At 39.8% G+C, this 18,315-nt stretch overlaps 1 protein-coding gene across 1 annotated transcript in view; it reads right to left on the reverse strand.

Moving 5' to 3' along the window:
• LRMDA (leucine rich melanocyte differentiation associated) overlaps positions 1-18,315 on the reverse strand; it is a 1,137,335-nt gene that overhangs the window by 707,379 nt on the left and 411,641 nt on the right. The window lies entirely within an intron of this gene.

Raw genomic sequence — 18,315 nt, forward strand, 5'->3', positions numbered from 1 at the left:
CTCTTGTAACAGAAGAACTCCATACAGCACTTGTTCTCCCATTATTCACACTTAACAGACCATCTGAGTCTTTCAAAGGACCAACTTTATACCTTTTTTCACCCAAGTGAGTAAAAAGGACCCCTATAAATGGATAAACCACGCTCCAACAATTCTCTCCTGAGGATACCCAGCTAATAGGACCCTGCTTCACTGTAATAACCCCATGGGCTTGGTTAATATTTGCTGATTCCAATCCACCTGTTGGTATTCATCAGCAATAAATAATTTGTATGACATTTCAATTTTATCAAAGCACATCCCATTTGATGATTGGAACAGCTCTCTGAGGCAGGTGAGACAAAGATTTATTATCGTCACTGGACCAAAATGAAAATGAAGCTTGTACACATTAGTATATAGTTCCAGTTTCTAGGGTACCTGACAGTTAACAAAATGCTATCTTATAACATTATTTGTATGAAAATCTCTTAGAACCATCCTGAGAGGTCAATAATATCTTTATTAGCAGATGAGATAGAGAAATTAAATACTTGCCCCAAACCCCATGGTCAATAAGGGCAGGTGCAAGCCAGGATGCTAGGTCTACTCAATCCGAGTTCTTTCCCAGTGTATAACAGGCAGGGTAAGTAATCTGTGGCCACAGAACTTAGGGCAGAATTAAAATTAGAACCTGTATCTTCTGATGGACACCCTGTCACCATCACTTTGACTCACATGCCTCAAAGCCTATAAGAAGCGTTCCAATGTTAGTAATAAAATGTATCACACAAGCAACATTGGGCTTCAAAGCATGAGTTAGAAACATCATAATGTGCCAGGTATGGTGGCTCATGCTTGTAATCCCGGCACTTTGGGAGGCCGAGGCAGACAGATCACTTGAGGCCAGGAGTTCAAGACCAGTCTGGCCAACATGGTGAAACCCTGTCTCTACCAAAAATACAAAAATTAGCCAGGCATGCTGGTGCAAACCTTTAATCCCAGATACTCAGGAGGCTGAGGCAGGAGAATCACTTGAACCTGGGAGGCAGAGGTTGCAGTGAGCAGAGATCGCACCACTGCATTCCAGCCTGGGTAAAAGAGCAAGACACTTGTCTCAAAAAAAAAAACAAACAAACAAACAAAAAAACCCAGAAACATCATAATGACCTAGCTTTCCAAGAACACAGGAATCGAGCATAGTCCTCAGGCTCTAGAGATTACTGTTCAGTTGAAGCCAACAGCCAGCGAAGAGCAAGGTGACCTCTTGCACAAGGCGACCTCTTGGGCTCCTCTCATAAATTTTGTGAAATACTCTTAGCCAGTTTAGACACTATTTTTAATACTTCTAATAGCAAACAGATAGACAAATAGATCAATGGAACAGAATAGAGAGTCTGGTTTTCTGTATAATTAGAAATTTTATATGTAACAAAAACAGTATTTCAAAATACTTAGCAAAATGACCTAAAAACAAATGGTGTTGGGTCGAATGTATCCATTTGGGGAAAAATATATTAATTTTAACATCAACGTTAACATAAAACCATTCACCAAGGGAAAAAAATTCAATGGATCAAGGCCTAAAAGGTAAAATTAGAATAATCAAAGTTTTAGAAGAAATACAGGAGAATATGTTTACAGCCAAAGGTCAGGAAGGCCTTAAATTAGACATAAATAGCATAACAGAGAAGACCTGTTTATTTGACAGCATCAAAATTTAAAACCTATATATAATAAAGGGTACCATAAAGCTGAATGGCAACAAATTAGAAGAAAATAATTGCAATATATGAGGCATCGAGGCCAGATGTGTGTGTGTGTGTGTGTGTGTGTGTGTGTGTGTGTGTGTGTGTGTATGCCCTGAATATATAAAGATGTCCTAGAAACCAATAACTAAAAGTCATGCAAGCCAACAGAAACATGAACCAATAATATACATGGGCAATTCACAACAAAAAAGACAATACATATGTGAAATTATTTTTCAAATTTGGCAGGAAAATGAAAATTGTAAATGGCAGTGAGATATACCATGTCATACCCAAGAGACTGCAAACATTTTGAAAGCATGCTAATACCAAATGTGGGCAGGGCAGCTGGTCAAATAATACTTTCCATAAATCACCGGGAGGGGTGAGTACTGATAAAAATCACCACAGGGGCAAAACTTACAGCATCCAGTACCATTTAAAATGTGCAAACCCTATGATTAAGCAATTCCACCTCTTAGAACATACTCAAGAGAAACACCTGTACATATGCACAAAAGGCCCATAACAAGGCCATTCATTACTTATGTGACACCAAAAATGACCAACACCCAAAATGCCCATTAGAAAGCTAAGGATCAAATAAACTTTGGCATAGCCACACTATGGAATATTGCACACAAGTCAAAAAGTGCAAGTATATTTACATGTATTGACATGAAAAGATAGCTAAGACATACCTTTGGGTGTAAACAGCAAGCTGCTGAATGTATACAGCACTATACTTTCTTTAGCATGCATAAATAAATGTGCCTGTGGCAGAGAGGGATATAAATTCACAGAAGAAGCGGAAGTCAATGTAGCGAATTCCTATTGTGGTTATCTCTTCTGGGGAAGAGATTAGGGGTAGAGGAGCAGCCAAAAAGAACTGAGCCTCAGCAGTTAGTATGGAGAATACCTGTGTAGTTAAAATTTAATTTTCAACGCATAAAAAGACATGGCAGGGCAACCTTCCCTTCAAGCATTCTCCAATTAAGAGTTCATAGTATTTTCAGAAATTTATAGAACAAACAACAAGCAAACCAGATGAATGGAAAGGTAGCCATTAGAAAGGAGGGGGATGGGAAGTAAAAACAATGTAGAGCAAGGACTGTGGCATCAGCTGGCTAAGCTCTAATCCCAGCCTCTCCCACTGTCAATGGCATGTGACTTGGTCAAGGGAATGCTGCTGTTACTCAGCACATATTAAGTGCTATGTGAAGTATTAGCTAAATAAATGCAGCACAGAGTCCCACCTAGTTTGGGTGGAGAGCCTTATGCATTGTTAGGCTGTACTGTGATAATTAGTGGAGAGGGGGAAGAAGAGAAGATGGGGAAGGGAAGGGTGTGACAGGTACCAGAAGGAGCAGGCATGAGCACATATGGATATATTTTAGCTTTTCCTTCCAAGGGCTCCTGCAAGCTATCAACATCTTTTCACCTGGCCTAGCGTGAGCTGCATACTGCCACTTACTGGGGTGATACAGGGTCCCCATGTGGTACCTGCTTCTACTGAGTAGACAGAGGGGCCAGGGCACTGCTGGTGGCCTGGTACGGGGGGGCCTCAGAATCTGTGCCCCACCTAGGCAGCCACAAAGGTCACATAAAGCCAGCATCACAGCAGACAACCAGGCCTGGCCACCTGCACTCGGGACCCTTCTTCCATAGACTTTGAGCCATCTGGGCTGGAAGCCCTGAGAAAAATAAATCCTTTTTCTCTTTCTAATTAAAAATGTGAACAGGAATAGTAATCTCCATGAAACTCCACAACTTGCTTAAAATTAGCAATCCCTGTAGGGCCAGTAAAACAGAACCGTGTGTGCCCTCCTGCAGCATTAGCGAAAGACAGCAAGCGTATGAATGAAGATCGTCTGAAAGACCTGTGCATCTTACGTGTATTGCTTCATGTGGTCATTTTACCCCAGGATAGTGTTCAGGTCATTTGGTGCTTTACTTCTGTATAAACAAGAAAAACATGATTTGCCCTGCATCTACAGTTTGCAACACTGCTTTATCTTTATGGCCTCCTTTAATTCTCACTATGATCTCTATCCCCATTTCACAGATGAAGAGATAGAGGCTCCCAAACCAATAGATTACTTTCACCGTTATATTACATGTGAAAGGCAAAGTTATTTATTGTCCCTCTGGCAAGCCTCCTGCTCCTTTTGCTAGAAATGCTGAATCAATCCTTTGTTCGAGCAAACAGAAAATTCAGCTTCTCACTCTTCTGGGGATATCTTTTTGCATCTCTTTACATGGGGCATTCCAAGAGCCTTAGGGGGAGAGGTTTTCCCTCAAAGAGGACCTTCTCTCACCCACACCAGGTGGTGAGAGGATGATTTTTCTCTCTCTTTTTGTGACACCTGATGCTGACTGAACTGCCTGCATCAACTTGAAGTGAGGTTCGGAAACATGCCAAAGCCTCTGGCCCCCAACCCGCCAAGTTTCTTGGCATATTCTGAGGAAAAGAACAAATGTTTATCCTCTACCTACCTATGTGCCCAACAATCTGCTGGGACTTTTCCCTGTTATTTAATCCTCAGCACAAATCTGTGAGGGATGTGCAATGATCAATCCCCATTTATTGGATAAAGAAACAGAGGCTCAGAGAAGCTAACTTGCCAGAGGTCACATGCCAGGGAGTAAGTTTAAATCGCTCATTTTTGTCTGTTATTGGTGTATAAGAATGCTTGTGATTTTTGCACATTGATTTTGTATCCTGAGACTTTGCTGAAGTTGCCTATCAGCTTAAGGAGATTTTGGGCTGAGACAATGGGGTTTTCTAAATATACAATCATGTCATCTGCAAACAGAGACAATTTGACTTCCTCTTTTCCTAATTGAATACCCTTTATTTCCTTCTCCTGCCTGATTGTCCTGGCCACAACTTCCAATACTACGTTGAATAGGAGTAGTGAGAGAGGGCATCCCTGTCTTGTGCAAGTTTTCAAGGGGAATGCTTCCAGTTTTTGCCCATTCAGTATGATATTGTCTGTGGGTTTGTCATAGACACCTCTAATTATTTTGAGATATGTCCCATCAATACCTAACTTATTGAGAGTTTTTAGCACGAAGCGTTGTTGAATTTTGTCAAAGGCCTTTTCTGCATCTATTGGATAATCATATGGTTTTTGTCATTGCTTCTGTTTATATGCTGGATTCTGTTTATTGATTTGCATATGTTGAACCAGCCTTGCATCCCAGGGATGAAGCCCACTTGATCATGGTGGACAAACTTTTTGATGTGCTGCTGGATTCAGTTTGCCAGTATTTTATTGAGGATTTTTGCATCAATGTTCATCAGGGATATTGGTCTAAAATTCTCTTTTTTTGTTGTGTCTCTGCCAGAGAGCCAAATCATGAGTGAACTCCCATTCACAATTGCTTCAAAGAAAATAAAATACCTAGGAAACCAACTTACAATGGACGTGAAGGACCTCTTCAAGGAGAACTACAAACCACTGCTCAATGAAATAAAAGAGGATACAAACAAATGGAAGAACATTCCATGCTCATGGGTAGAAAGAATCAATATCATGAAAATGGCCATACTGCCCAAGGTAATTTATAGATTCAATGCCATCCCCATCAAGCTACCAATGACTTGCTTCACAGAATTGGAAAAAACTACTTTAAAGTTCATATAGAACCAAAAAAGAGCCTGCATTGCCAAGTAAATCCTAAGCCAAAAGAACAAAGCTGGAGGCATCACGCTACCTGACTTCAAACTATATTACAAGGCTACAGTAACCAAAACAGCATGGTACTGGTACCAAAACAGAGATATAGGCCAATGGAACAGAACAGAGCCCTCAGAAATAATGCCACATATCTACAACCATCTGATCTTTGACAAGCCTGACAAAAACAAGAAATGGGGAAACGATTCCCTATTTAATAAATGGTGCTGGGAAAACTGGCTAGCCATATGTAGAAAGCTGAAACTAGATCCCTTCCTTACACCTTATACAAAAATTAATTCAACATGGATTAAAGACTTAAATGTTAGACTTAAAACCATAAAAACCCTAGAAGAAAACCTAGGCAATACCATTCAGGACATAGGCATGGGCAAGGACTTCATGTCTAAAACACCAAAAGCAATGGCAACAAAAGCCAAAATTGACAAATGGGATCTAATTAAACTCAAGAGCTTCTGCACAGCAAAAGGAACTACCATCAGAGTGAACAGGCAACCTACAGAATGGGAGAAAATTTCTGCAATCTACTCATCTGACAAAGGGCTAATATCCAGAATCTACAATGAACTCCAACAAATTTACATGAAAAAAACAACCCCATCAAAAAGTGGGCAAAGGATATGAACAGACACTTCTCAAAAGAAGACATTTATGCAGCCAACAGACACATGAAAAAATGCTCATCATCACTGGCCATCAGAGAAATGCAAATCAAAACCACAATGAGATACCATCTCACACCAGTTAGAATGTCGATCATTAAAAAGTCAGGAAACAACAGGTGCTGGAGAGGATGGGGAGAAATAGGAACACTTTTACACTGTTGGTGGGACTGTAAACTAGTTCAACCATTGTGGAAGTCAGTGTGGCGATTCCTCAGGGATCTAGAACTAGAAATACCATTTGACCCAGCCAACCCATTACTGGGTATATACCCAAAGGATTAGAAATCATGCTGCTATAAAGACACATGCACACGTATGTTTATTGCGGCACTATTCACAATAGCAAAGACTTGGAACCAACCCAAATGTCCAACAGTGATAGACTGGATTAAGAAAATGTGGCACATATACTCCATGGAATACTACGCAGCCATAAAAATGATGAGTTCATGTCCTTTTTAGGGACATGGATGAAGCTGGAAACCATCATTCTCAGCAAACTATCACAAGAACGAAAAATCAAACACCGCATGTTCTCGCTCATAGGTGGGAATTGAACAATGAGAACACAGAACACAGGAAAGGGAACATCACACACTGGGGCCTGTTGTGGGGTGGGGGGAGTGGGGAGGGATAGCATTAGGAGATATACTTAATGTTAAATGACGAGTTAATGAGTGCAGCACACCAACATGGCACATGTATACATATGTAACTAACCTGCACATTGTGCATGTGTACCCTAAAACTTAAAGTAAAATTAAAAAATAAATAAATAAATAAATAAATTGGTCATTTTTCCAAAGCCTTGATTATTTCAGTATGCCACTGTTTCTATGGTACTAGGACAACAAATATAAACATTCCTTTTCAGTATTATATAGAAAGTGGCCATCCAAATCTGGATATTTTGAGAGTAAAAGGCATGGGGGGTGGCCAATATTAATAATCATACTAGAAAAATAGGCATAAATTGAGACTATCCCAGGGAAACCAGGACATATGGTTACTTGATTATATACCACACAGGGGACTATCACCCAAAGCAAAGAAGGATGTTCTAAAATCCAGAAACCTTGAGCAATAAATGACGCATGCCAGGAGGACAGTCCTATAGATGGTCGAGACTTTGCCTATCCTGTACAAACCTCAGAAACAAATCCAAAAATACTAGAGCTACTCATTCGCATGAGCTCCTCCTCCACTCCCACAGCATGTCCAACAATCAACAAATCCTTATTACACGCCCCCATTACATAACCACAACTCTAAAATGCAAACTAGATGAATGAGGACCAACAGAGACACACAATATCAGCTCCCAGGCAAGGAGCGACCACAGATGCCTCACTCTGTCCTGCAGCACGGAACACTGGCAGGGCCCTCCTGGACTTCCAGAAGCAAAGCAGAAAGACCATTAGCTGCATTTTCTTCCACCACCCTTCTCCAACAACAAGCAGAATTCTACTACTATGGGTAGGAATCTAATAAGAGTTGGGGAGGCCCAGTAGCTGGGATAGGCAGTTCTGGGGATGTCCAGAGGATTAAGATGTCCTCTCATCCTGAAGGTGTAGAATGCCTCATGGAATCACTGTGAAATCACAGAGTTGGCTGGTTTAGAGGACACAGCCCAGAACATCTTTTCATTTGGTATTCAATATCTCAGGGAACAATTGCTCCTTTCTACTTCATGACATAATGCTCAATTATACATCATTAAGTTTAGTTTTGAGAATGGGTTATTCAGATGCACAAATGATTTAGCAGCAACTAACCCCAACACCAGAACACACTCACACATGAGAATTTGCACCACTCACTTGAAAGCAGATTGTTCTTTCAGCTGTGCAGATGACTGTGTGTGCATGTGACCACACACACACACACACACACACACACACACACACACACACCCCTCTTCTTTAGGTGGATGCTTCAGAACATGCCAGGACACTCTGATTATCACAACACAAAGAAGTAAGAGAATGTGCTTCTTACAATCCAGGAGATCATTTTCATTTTCCAAGGCCAGGATGTACACCACCAGGGGAAATGGGCAGGCCTGCAGCAGATGATAGGAAGTTTAGAAAAAGAGAAAAGTAAGAATGAGTTTTCCTTAAAAACCCTATCTTCATTCCACTTCTGATATGGTTTGGCTGTGTCCCCATCCAAATCTCAGCTTGTACTGTAGTTCCCATAATCCCCATGTGTCATGGGAGGGACCCAGTAGGAGGTAATCGAATCATGGGGGCAGTTTCCCTCATGCTATTTTCATGACAGTGACTAAGTTCTCATGAGATCTGATGGTTTTAAAAGGGGCTTTTCCCCCTTTGCTCAGCATTTCTCTCTCTTGATGCCACGTAAAGAAGAATGTGTTTGGTTCCCTTTTTGACATGATTGTAAGTTTCCTGAGGTCTCTCCAGCTATGTAGAACTGTGAGTTAATTAACCCTCTTTCCTTTATAAATTACTTAGCATGAGCAGCCTGAGAACGGACTAATACAACCCCCATCTATGGAGCCTATACTAAAGCTAGTTTTGAATACTCATCATATACTTAACTAGCAGCTGGAAGTCTCAGGAGCTACCGCCTACTGATGTCTGTCTTCACCTCCACAAGCCTGCCCATCCATCTCTCTACAGAGGCCAGCAAAAGTCACCCACACTCAATAGGCAACAGAGAAGTTCCTTGTCAGCTCTGAATAGATTTGCTAACAATCCAGGATCACATCTCAAAGCTGGACCAAATTTTTGAGACCACACCCAAGAGATTACTATTTTTTTGTTCTGTTTTTTTGTTGTTGTTGTTGTTGCTGTTTTGCTTTTTTTTAATCAGCAGTCTCAAATTCAGAACTTTAAATGATAGGTAATGGTCCCAAATGAAACTAATTTACAACATTTCCTACCATCCAATTAACCTCTTTTCCAAAAAGTGTTGTTTTTTAAAATACCTGTTGCAAAATAGGCTCCTAAATGAATATAATTTCCCACCCACCTTTTACCAAAAATTATGTGTCACTTCATACCTAATATATGCAGATTACAACAACTCTTTACAATGAACCTCAGAAGTCAGAGTTTTCAATCTCTGTTTTTTCTCAACTTTTAAAATCTTGGTTTTCACTGAATTCTAGTGAAGCTTGGCTTCTTAGGCCTGGCTGGAAGTTAAGTTGAGACAAGATGATGAAATGGCTCAGGGCCTACTGCCAGCCTTTTTTTGGATCCTGCCATAGCAAACCACTCCAAAAATGCCAGCCCGCCTGATGGGGTCTGAGTTGTAAGACAAAGAACATGAGGATATCTGTTCTAGAGAAGGGGGTGGGGAATTGCCCACTCCAATTTGGACCTTCCGGAGAGCCTTCTCAAGGCCATTCCTGAGGCTACAAGTCATGGATCTCAACCGAAGGGACCTTCTTCGTTTCCTGAAGCAATGCTACAAAGGTGAATTACTTAAGAAACAATTAGGTGCATACACAAAGCAATTTGCAGGCAGCCGTACTCCTTCAGCTTTCTAAGTGAAGGGCCTTTCAAGGCTGATTTATAACACTGTCGTCTTCAGAAGGCAAAATAATTAATAGGAGCATGGACTTCTAATTTCAGTGACTTCCAGAGAAAGTGGATTTCATTTGATTTATGATGGCCAGTGACTTTGCATTTTATCAGTTCATTCACTCATTATTTATGCTGATGGCCAATTTCAATGGGTCACTATCATCTAACTTGCTACTAATCAAAGAGAATTAGGGTTCACTGCATTATTTAGAAGTCGCTAATTTATCTTCAGAACAAGTAGTGAGAAGAGTTTGGGGCCTTCCACAATAAAAAAAACTGAACAGCTGGCTGAAGCCAGAAAATTTGGTCAGCAGTATAAATGAGTTTTATCAGGGGTATTGCAAGTTGATGAGTTTTGAGTTGGAAGGAAAGAAGAGGAAAAAAAGAAAAATAGAGAAGCCAGGAGGCAAGACCCAACAGGATAAGAATAGAAAAACATAACAGTAAACACCGAGTTACCTTTATGGTCTGAGTAGCCCAGCATCACAGAGGACTAATCTAGTTCTTTAACCCTGAGATTTAAGCATCTATATTATCGTAATATTAAAATATCCCAGCACCCTTCATGTCAGCTCAATAAACAAGGATGTTTGTGCTGAAGTAACCAAGGTTCCCTTGTTTCTCATTTTGAAGTCATTTTAATATGTTCTAGACACAAGATAATGGATCACATTTAAACAAGAGAAAATTAAGTCCCATCAGCAAGTAATAATATCCAATCATATTCAATCATGTTGAACAACAACAACCACCAAAATGATCCTCTTCCAGGTGGGGTTAAAAAAACAATTTTTTTTAAAGCTGTTATTTTACTTTTAGAAAGACCCAACTTTAAAATATTTCTGTGTCATTTCTCATGAGACAATATGTTCTCTCATTGTTCATGCCTTCAAACCTCTGCATACTCTGGTAGCCTCTGCCCAGAACACTACTGTTTCAACTCCTGTCAAATGAATTCCTCTTGTCTTTCAAGTTTCAGCTTCCAGATCTGTCCAGACAACCTTTCCTCTGCTCCCAAGGCCCCGAAACTTCACAGTTACCATACTGATTGTCTGCATTTTCCAGTAGATTATAAACTCCAAGATGGCAGGAACCGAACCGAGTGATCTTAGCTTCTAGCCCCCAAACCCTGTGTATTAGATGAACCAATATTTTTTAATATGTTACTGTTTTGACTTTGATGTTTTCTATACCACTCAACAGCCATTCTCTCAGGCCAAAGTGTACCTCTTGGAAACCCAGATGGTGTTATATGAGCAACAGAAAAACACTAGATTCTTACCCACCCAGTAATTCTTGGGAGCTTAAAAACTGAGAAGAAAGAAAATAATGTTTTTAACACTAAGTTTGAGTGGGAATGCCCAACTCTTGAAGCTAATAGTGGATTTGACAGCTTGTTGGGGCACCTCCAGCATACACCAAAAAGGAATGAAAGACTCCTAAAATAAAAGACTCCATCATTTACAATTTTCACAATAGCCCTACTATACTTTTTAAAAATCTCAAATAAAATGAAAAAATGGTTACAGACTAAATGTAATCTGCAGTTTTTAATCTTTTTATTCCCAATCAAGAGACCACTTTTCAGCTTATACTGGGCTCTCTTTCTAGTTTATGTCTGGCCTGATGCCAGACCATCAAGGTGCTCATATAATAAATACAGTCTTATTAAACTGGATAGACTATCCATGCTGAGTTATGATGATGGAAGTTTCTATAATATGAAAACACCATGTTTATCATCATAATGATCTAAAATAAAGTCTAAGATACCAGCATTTATTTCCATCCCATTTCACAATTTATATGCTACCACAAGTGAAAAAACACTCAGCAAACATGAACCAGTTTACCTTCACATTGTCATCAATTGCTTTCAGCTTTGGCTACAGACCCAGCAGACAACTAACTAATACTATAACTAATACTGAACCATGTGTAAAAATTTGACACTGTTGGTTTCCAATCTTGCTTTCCTTCAGTAAATGGTTTTTTCAACAGAACTACTTAGGACTTTTTTAAATTTTTATTTTAAATTTTGGGGTACATGTACAGGATGTGCAAGTTTGTTACATAGGTAAATGTGTACCATGGTGGTTTGCTGCACCTATCAACCCATCACCTAGTTATTAAGCCCAGAATGCTTTAGCTATTTTTCCTAATGCTCTCCCTCCCGCAACCTCACCCCCGAAAGGTACCAGTGTATGTTGTTTCCCTCCCTGTATCTATGTGATCTCATTGTTCGGCTCCCACTTAGAAGTGAGAACATGCGGTGTTTGGCTTTCTGTTCCTGTGTTAGTTTGCTGAAGATAATGGCTTCCAGCTCCATCCATGTCCCCTCAAAGGACATGATCTCATTCCTTTTTATGGCTTTATAGTATTTCATGGTATATATGTACAATTTTTTTTTTATCCAGTCTATCATTGATGGGCACTTGGGTGGATTCCATAGAACTACTTAGGGCTTTCTAAAGGCCTACAGAACTGCATCAGTTAGGGTCAAACCTGGAAAATAGGAACTGCTTCAAGTATTTACATAAGAAGAAATGCAATGCTGGGAATTGAATTTACAGCAAGGATATACAGCACAGGAGAAGCAAGAGTAAGAAGGCATTACCACTCTCAGACTGAAAGACAGTGGGGACACTGGGACGAGGGTCACCGACTAAAACTAAGCCCTGGTAGGCCATGTCCTATAGGAGGAGTTGGAGCCACAGCAGAGATCAGCCCATGCCAGAGAAGCTACCAGAGGCAGAGAAGACAGGGACAGATACCCTGGCTTACCACTTGCACCACCTTCCAGTCTCCTGCCAGGGCCTCCCATTGGTCAAACCCAATAGGAAGCTGGCTGGTCAAGGAGCTTGGGAACTGCCCCCACAGATGACAGCCCCTGTGATAGACAGCAAAGCAGAGTATGGGCAAAAATGGGTCTAAGGGCAAAACAAGCCACTTTTCCCTCCCAAAGAGAAAAGAGGATGTGCCAGATGGAACTTACACAGAAGAGTGATGCAGGTGGCTGTCCTCTTCTGCTCTTGCTCTTCCTCCCTAAGAAGTGTCTATGGTCTGGGCACACAAGATAATTAGAGAGGCATTAAGGTAACAACGCCAGTGAGTAACACTGTAATGCATCTGGGGTATTGTGAAGATTTATGAGCCCAATTCTCCCTTGGAATTTGGAAGTAAATAGGCAGATGCCTATGAATACCCAGGAAGAAGGAGGCAGGAAAAGAAGAGACTAGTCCCAGGTGCCCAATGCTGGATCACAGTGCCAGGACTCAGCATACCACAGAGGTATGTTTACAGGCCTGTTGAACAAACAGCAGGCTCTGGTAGAAAAGCTGCTCATTCACCCAGTGAAGCAATGGGCCTCCACTCCACAACCCAAAAGAAAACCCATACTCTACATCATCACCAACTTTTACTTTGTTTCTATGATTTTGACTACTTTAGTTACTTCCTACATGTGGAGTCATACAGTATTTGTCCTTTTGTGACTGGCTAATTTCATTTAATTAAGCCTAGAGGTTCATTCATGCTGTAGCATGTGACAGGGATTTCCTTCTTTTTTAAGGCTGCATAACATTTCATACCACATTTTCTTTATCCATTCATCCATTGATGGACATTTGGGCTGCTTCTACCTATTGACTATTGTGAATAATGCTGCAATGAACATAAGTGAGAAATTGTCCCTTCCAGATCTTGCTTTGAATTCTTTCAGATACATATACAGAAGTGAGAGTGCTAGATCATAAGGTAATTCCACTTTTAATTTTCTGAGGAACCTGTATACTGTTTTTCACAGCAGCTGCATCATTTTACATTCCTTCCAACAGTACACAAGGGTTCCAATTTCTCCATATCCTTAGCAGTACAGGTCACTTTCTGTTCCTTTGATACTGGCCATCCAAATGGGTATAAGGTGATAGCTCATGTTTTTTATTTTCTTTCTCTTATGATTAGTGATGAATCTTTTAGAGGATGTCTTTCCATTTATTGGTACCTTCTTTGATTTTCCCCTTATGATTAGTGATGTTGAATCATGTGATATTTTCATGTGCTTGTTAGCCATTTGTATATCTTCTTTGGAGAACTTCTATTCATGTCCTTCACCCATTTTTTAATGAGGTCATCTTTTTGTTATAGAATTGTAGAAGTTCTTTATATATTCTGGATTTAACTACATATATATGATTTGCAAATATTTCCTCCCATCCCATAGGCTGCCATTTTGTTCTGTTAATTGTTCCTTTGATGTGAAGTTTTTAAGTTGGATGTAGTTCCATTTGTCTATTTTTGTTTTTGTTGCCTGTGCATTTGGTGTCATATCCAATATCATTGCTTAATCCACTGCATTGAAGCTTTCCTCCTATGTTTCCTTCTAAGAGTTTTATAGTTTTAGACCCTAAGACTAAGAACTAAAACTATAAAATGTTGAATTGATTTTTGTATATAATATGAAGTTAGGACCCAACTGTATTCTTTTGCATATGGTTATCCACTTTTGCCAACATCATTTGTTGAAGAGACTGTCCTTTACCCATGGTGAAGTCTTGGCACTCTTTTTGAAAATCATTTGACCATACACACAATGGTCAATTTCTGAGCTCTGTATTTGGTTCCAATTGTCTATGTGTCTGTCTTTATGTCAGTACCACACCATCTTGATTACTGTTGTTTTGTAATATATTTCGAAACTAGGAAGTGTGAGGCCTCCAACTTTATTCTTCTTTTTCAAGATTGTTTGGACTATTCAGGGTTCCTTGAGATTCCACATGAATTTTAGAATAGCTTTTTCTATTTCTGCAAAATTGCCACTGAGATTTTGATCAAGATTACATAGATTTATAGATTGTTTTGGGTAGTATTGACATTTTAACAGTATTAAATTTTCCAATCCATGTACATAGGGTATCTTTCCATTTATTGGTACCTTCTTTGATTTCTTTTAGCAATGTTTTATACTTTTTGTACAAGTTTTCCACCTCCTTGGTTAAGTTTATTCCTAAGTATTCTTTTTGATGCTATTATAAATGGGTTTGTTCTGCTTTGGTTTTTGTTGGTGGTGGGGGGTTTGTTTTGGGTATCATTTCGGTATTATTTATTTATTTACTTTGCCTACACTCCACACTTAATATGGTGCTTTGCACATAACATTTGATGCTCATGAAGTATTTGTGGAATGAATAAAAGACTTAATGAAAAATGAATTTGTCTCCAACTAATCTAAACGGCAATGTTAGGAGAATTAAGGCTGCTTCTTTCTTTCCAGTGCTATGACCACCTTGAACAGTTCCTTTCAGTGACATTAGTTAGATAATAAATCCCTTTTCTGCCTCAAGCCTCAATTTCTGATTGTTTATATTGATAAAAACAATTTTACCAAATGCAGTGAAAACGAGGTTAAGCCTATGACTTTTCTCATTATTTGGCTTTTGCCTTTTGAGACTTGCTCATTATTTGCTTTACTTAACAAGTCCTTCTTTCCCTTTAATTATTTTGAATGGTTGGTATGAATTTACTCACTAAGCTGGGTGGGGTCTGCTTATATCCTGCTTAGTTTAAAGAGAAAAGCTCATACACACACACACACACACACACACACACACACACAAACACACACACAAATTAGTAACAAAAGCAACAGCGTTTCTGCAAGAAGTAAATGCATTACTTCTTATTTAGGAGGTACCTAGCATTTTCATACCAGTTTCCCCATGGAGATTCTTCATAAGCCTAGCTTCAACATCCTAAGGAGTGAATTCCTTAGGCAGAGCAATAAAGTAAAACAATAGCAGCAATGATATACCACTTTGGGGCTAGGCCCCCAAGTTGTGACTATATACTCCAAATTGCTAAAGGAAAATCTTAGGTAGACTGAGAAAAACTAAGTGTTAAAATTCTGCTATTACCATTTCCTCTTACTTCCAGCTTCTTCTCTCTCTGCCCCCATGTGGTTCTTTTATTAAAGGATGCAATGCAGAGGGCCCTTTCCTGTTTTTTCTCCTCTCTATCCAAGTTACAGGAAATTCAACAAAGCCGATCTCCCTGTGTGACATAGTTACAAAACATGTAGATGTGCCGGTGGGGAGCCATAATCAAACACTCAAAATAAGAGAAAAGCTGATGGTGCAATTGATGGCCTGAGTCCTGGCTAAAATGGTCACAGAGCTCCTTCCCTCTGCAGCTACCTGGCATCCTGGACTTCTCCAAAAAGAGACGCAAGAATATGGCCTCATCGTCATGATGACTAAGTGTCCACCTGAAGGTGGGAAGGAAGCATGAGACTGCCAAAGGCCGATGAGGGACACAGAAGCCAGGGAAACACAGGATGTGTTGCCGGCATATCATGACAGCCAGGCAAAAGCTGGAGTGGGAGTTTTTGAAACAAATGCCAGTTAAATGATCCATTCAGTTATACTTGATATGTCTGGTATAATATAGCTTGTTCCAGATGTCAAATAATATTGCCAAACCATGCTCACTAATGTGAAAACCACTGTTGCTGATAAGCCTAAGTGTTGTTGAATTTGTGCAACAGCCACCCGTCTGCAAACAAAATATTGCATTCAAAAAAAAAACCTGTGGCTCATAATTTAAGCCGACAAAGGAATTGACTGAAAAATGTAATGTATAAAAAGCAGCTTTCCCCCAAGAAACTTTTGTAAAAAAAAAAAAAAATCACATTTACACATTTAAGTTATATTCAATTTTATACAAAAATTATAGTAATTGTCCTTCACCTAACATGAATGTTATAATTATACTTTCAGCGTTGCCACACTTCAACATCCAGCCATAAGAAAACTATGGTATGTTCACAACCAATGCTGGAAGGAACAAATAAATTTGCAGCAACTGACGTGACCCCTTTAAACATACAGCTCTAAAATATCCATTGTTCATAAAATTCATTAAGGGCTGCATATGTACATCCCAGCTCACTTTTCTATTTGATATATATGAAAATGCAATTTACTGTATGTCAAATGAAACATGCAGTTTTCAAACGCATTGACAACAGGTGCTAGTTAAATGATCAGACGCTATTTGTTACCTAGTCCCTTACTCTCATTTGCAGCAAGATAAATTGCATTTTAGGAGAGTAGTGCGATCTAAGGGGTCTTGACATGTTTTTATTGATTTGCATAGGTTATATGCATGTATTCCTGTTTGTAGGCAAATAGTGCCACAAGTAAATTCAAGGCACTGTGCCTGTGTTTCGAGAAAATTGGAGTCATCACGGGGGAGCCAAGATGGAGTGAGCCCGGGTAAAAGAGACACATCCAGCCTGCTGGAATCTCAGAACCTCTATTAAGATTTATAGGCTGTAGGATTCTTTTGGGCTTCAACATTATTCTTAGTAAACCCTTTCTGTCTTCTGTTGTTTATAAAAACTGGCAGCTTTAGCAAAGACAGAAGCTTAAGTTGTAGGTAGCACAATTTAACATAATAGTTCTCGCCTGTCCTCCAAATAGCCTAATGCTGATTTTGCAAAAGGAAAAGAGAAAGGGGGAAGAAAAGCCACACAAAACCACATACCATAGGCCATTGCTCTGACATGGATGGATTTGGCTGTCACTACAGAAAAGCACTGGTGAAATTTGATTATATTTCTAATGTCAAAATTTACTAACTTTTTAGACTCCTGGGTTCCATTTCTCATTTGATTTTTCATTTTGTTATCTCAGCACCATCAGGCCCATCAAAGAGAGTAATGCAGCAATTAGCCCAGGGAGTCACTCACTCAGAGGGGACTTTTTCATCTACAGGGGCTTCTCCTTTCTGCTGCCACTACCACAGCCCAGGGAGAAGGGCCCTCCTTTCTATTCAAGACTCTCTATCTCATACCTCTGGCACCACCTCCCCTTCTCACCTTTCCCCAGACCTTTTGCCTCACCCTGGGGAGTCTGAACATTTGCAAGGGCATGGATGACCTTACAACATCTCCTCTGCTATTGGCTTATTTTAAATTTTGTGTTTCTATTTACCTTTTCACCAGTATAACAACCTTAAAGATTCATTAGTTTAACCACGAGGACCTTAAGGGGTCTGAGTTTCTAGTTCCCATTGTGCCAAGCACATGTCTTGCCCACAGAAAGGGTCTGATACAAATGTTTTAACATGACATAATAATGAGCACTGCCTTTGCACAGGGATTTATACTTTTCAAAGTGCTCTCCTCCTCATCCTCTCCTCTGATCTTCACAGCTGAGTGTCTGATAATCATTATTATCATTCTCACTTTGCCTGGGTTGAAGGAATTTGGCAGGAAAGACACAGGAAACTCATCTAAGTTCCCAGAAGTTCAGGGTAGAGCAAGCACTGGCACTCAAGACCCCTAAGCCAATGCTTGTCCCCCTTCTCTATACCACACTTATCACATGACCTGACTATCCTTCGGGATGGAACTCAAACCCAGCTTCCTAGGTGCCATCTTCCAATACAGAAAATAAATTATTTGTCCACTCTCTGAAATGCATTTCCTCATTTCAGGAAACCGTATGCATTGAGCTAAACACATTAAGACATGTTCAGAGATTATTTAGTAGCTGTGTCCATAATGTTCAATAGTCATGCCTTATTTCTTCCCTGAACTCATTAATTCATCTCTTCAAACATTCTTAAAAGCCTATTTTTTTCCCAGGCATTGTGCCAGGCCCAA

The sequence above is a fragment of the Gorilla gorilla genome, chromosome 8, assembly GCF_029281585.2.
Source record: "Gorilla gorilla gorilla isolate KB3781 chromosome 8, NHGRI_mGorGor1-v2.1_pri, whole genome shotgun sequence".
Classification (NCBI taxonomy): domain Eukaryota; kingdom Metazoa; phylum Chordata; class Mammalia; order Primates; family Hominidae; genus Gorilla; species Gorilla gorilla.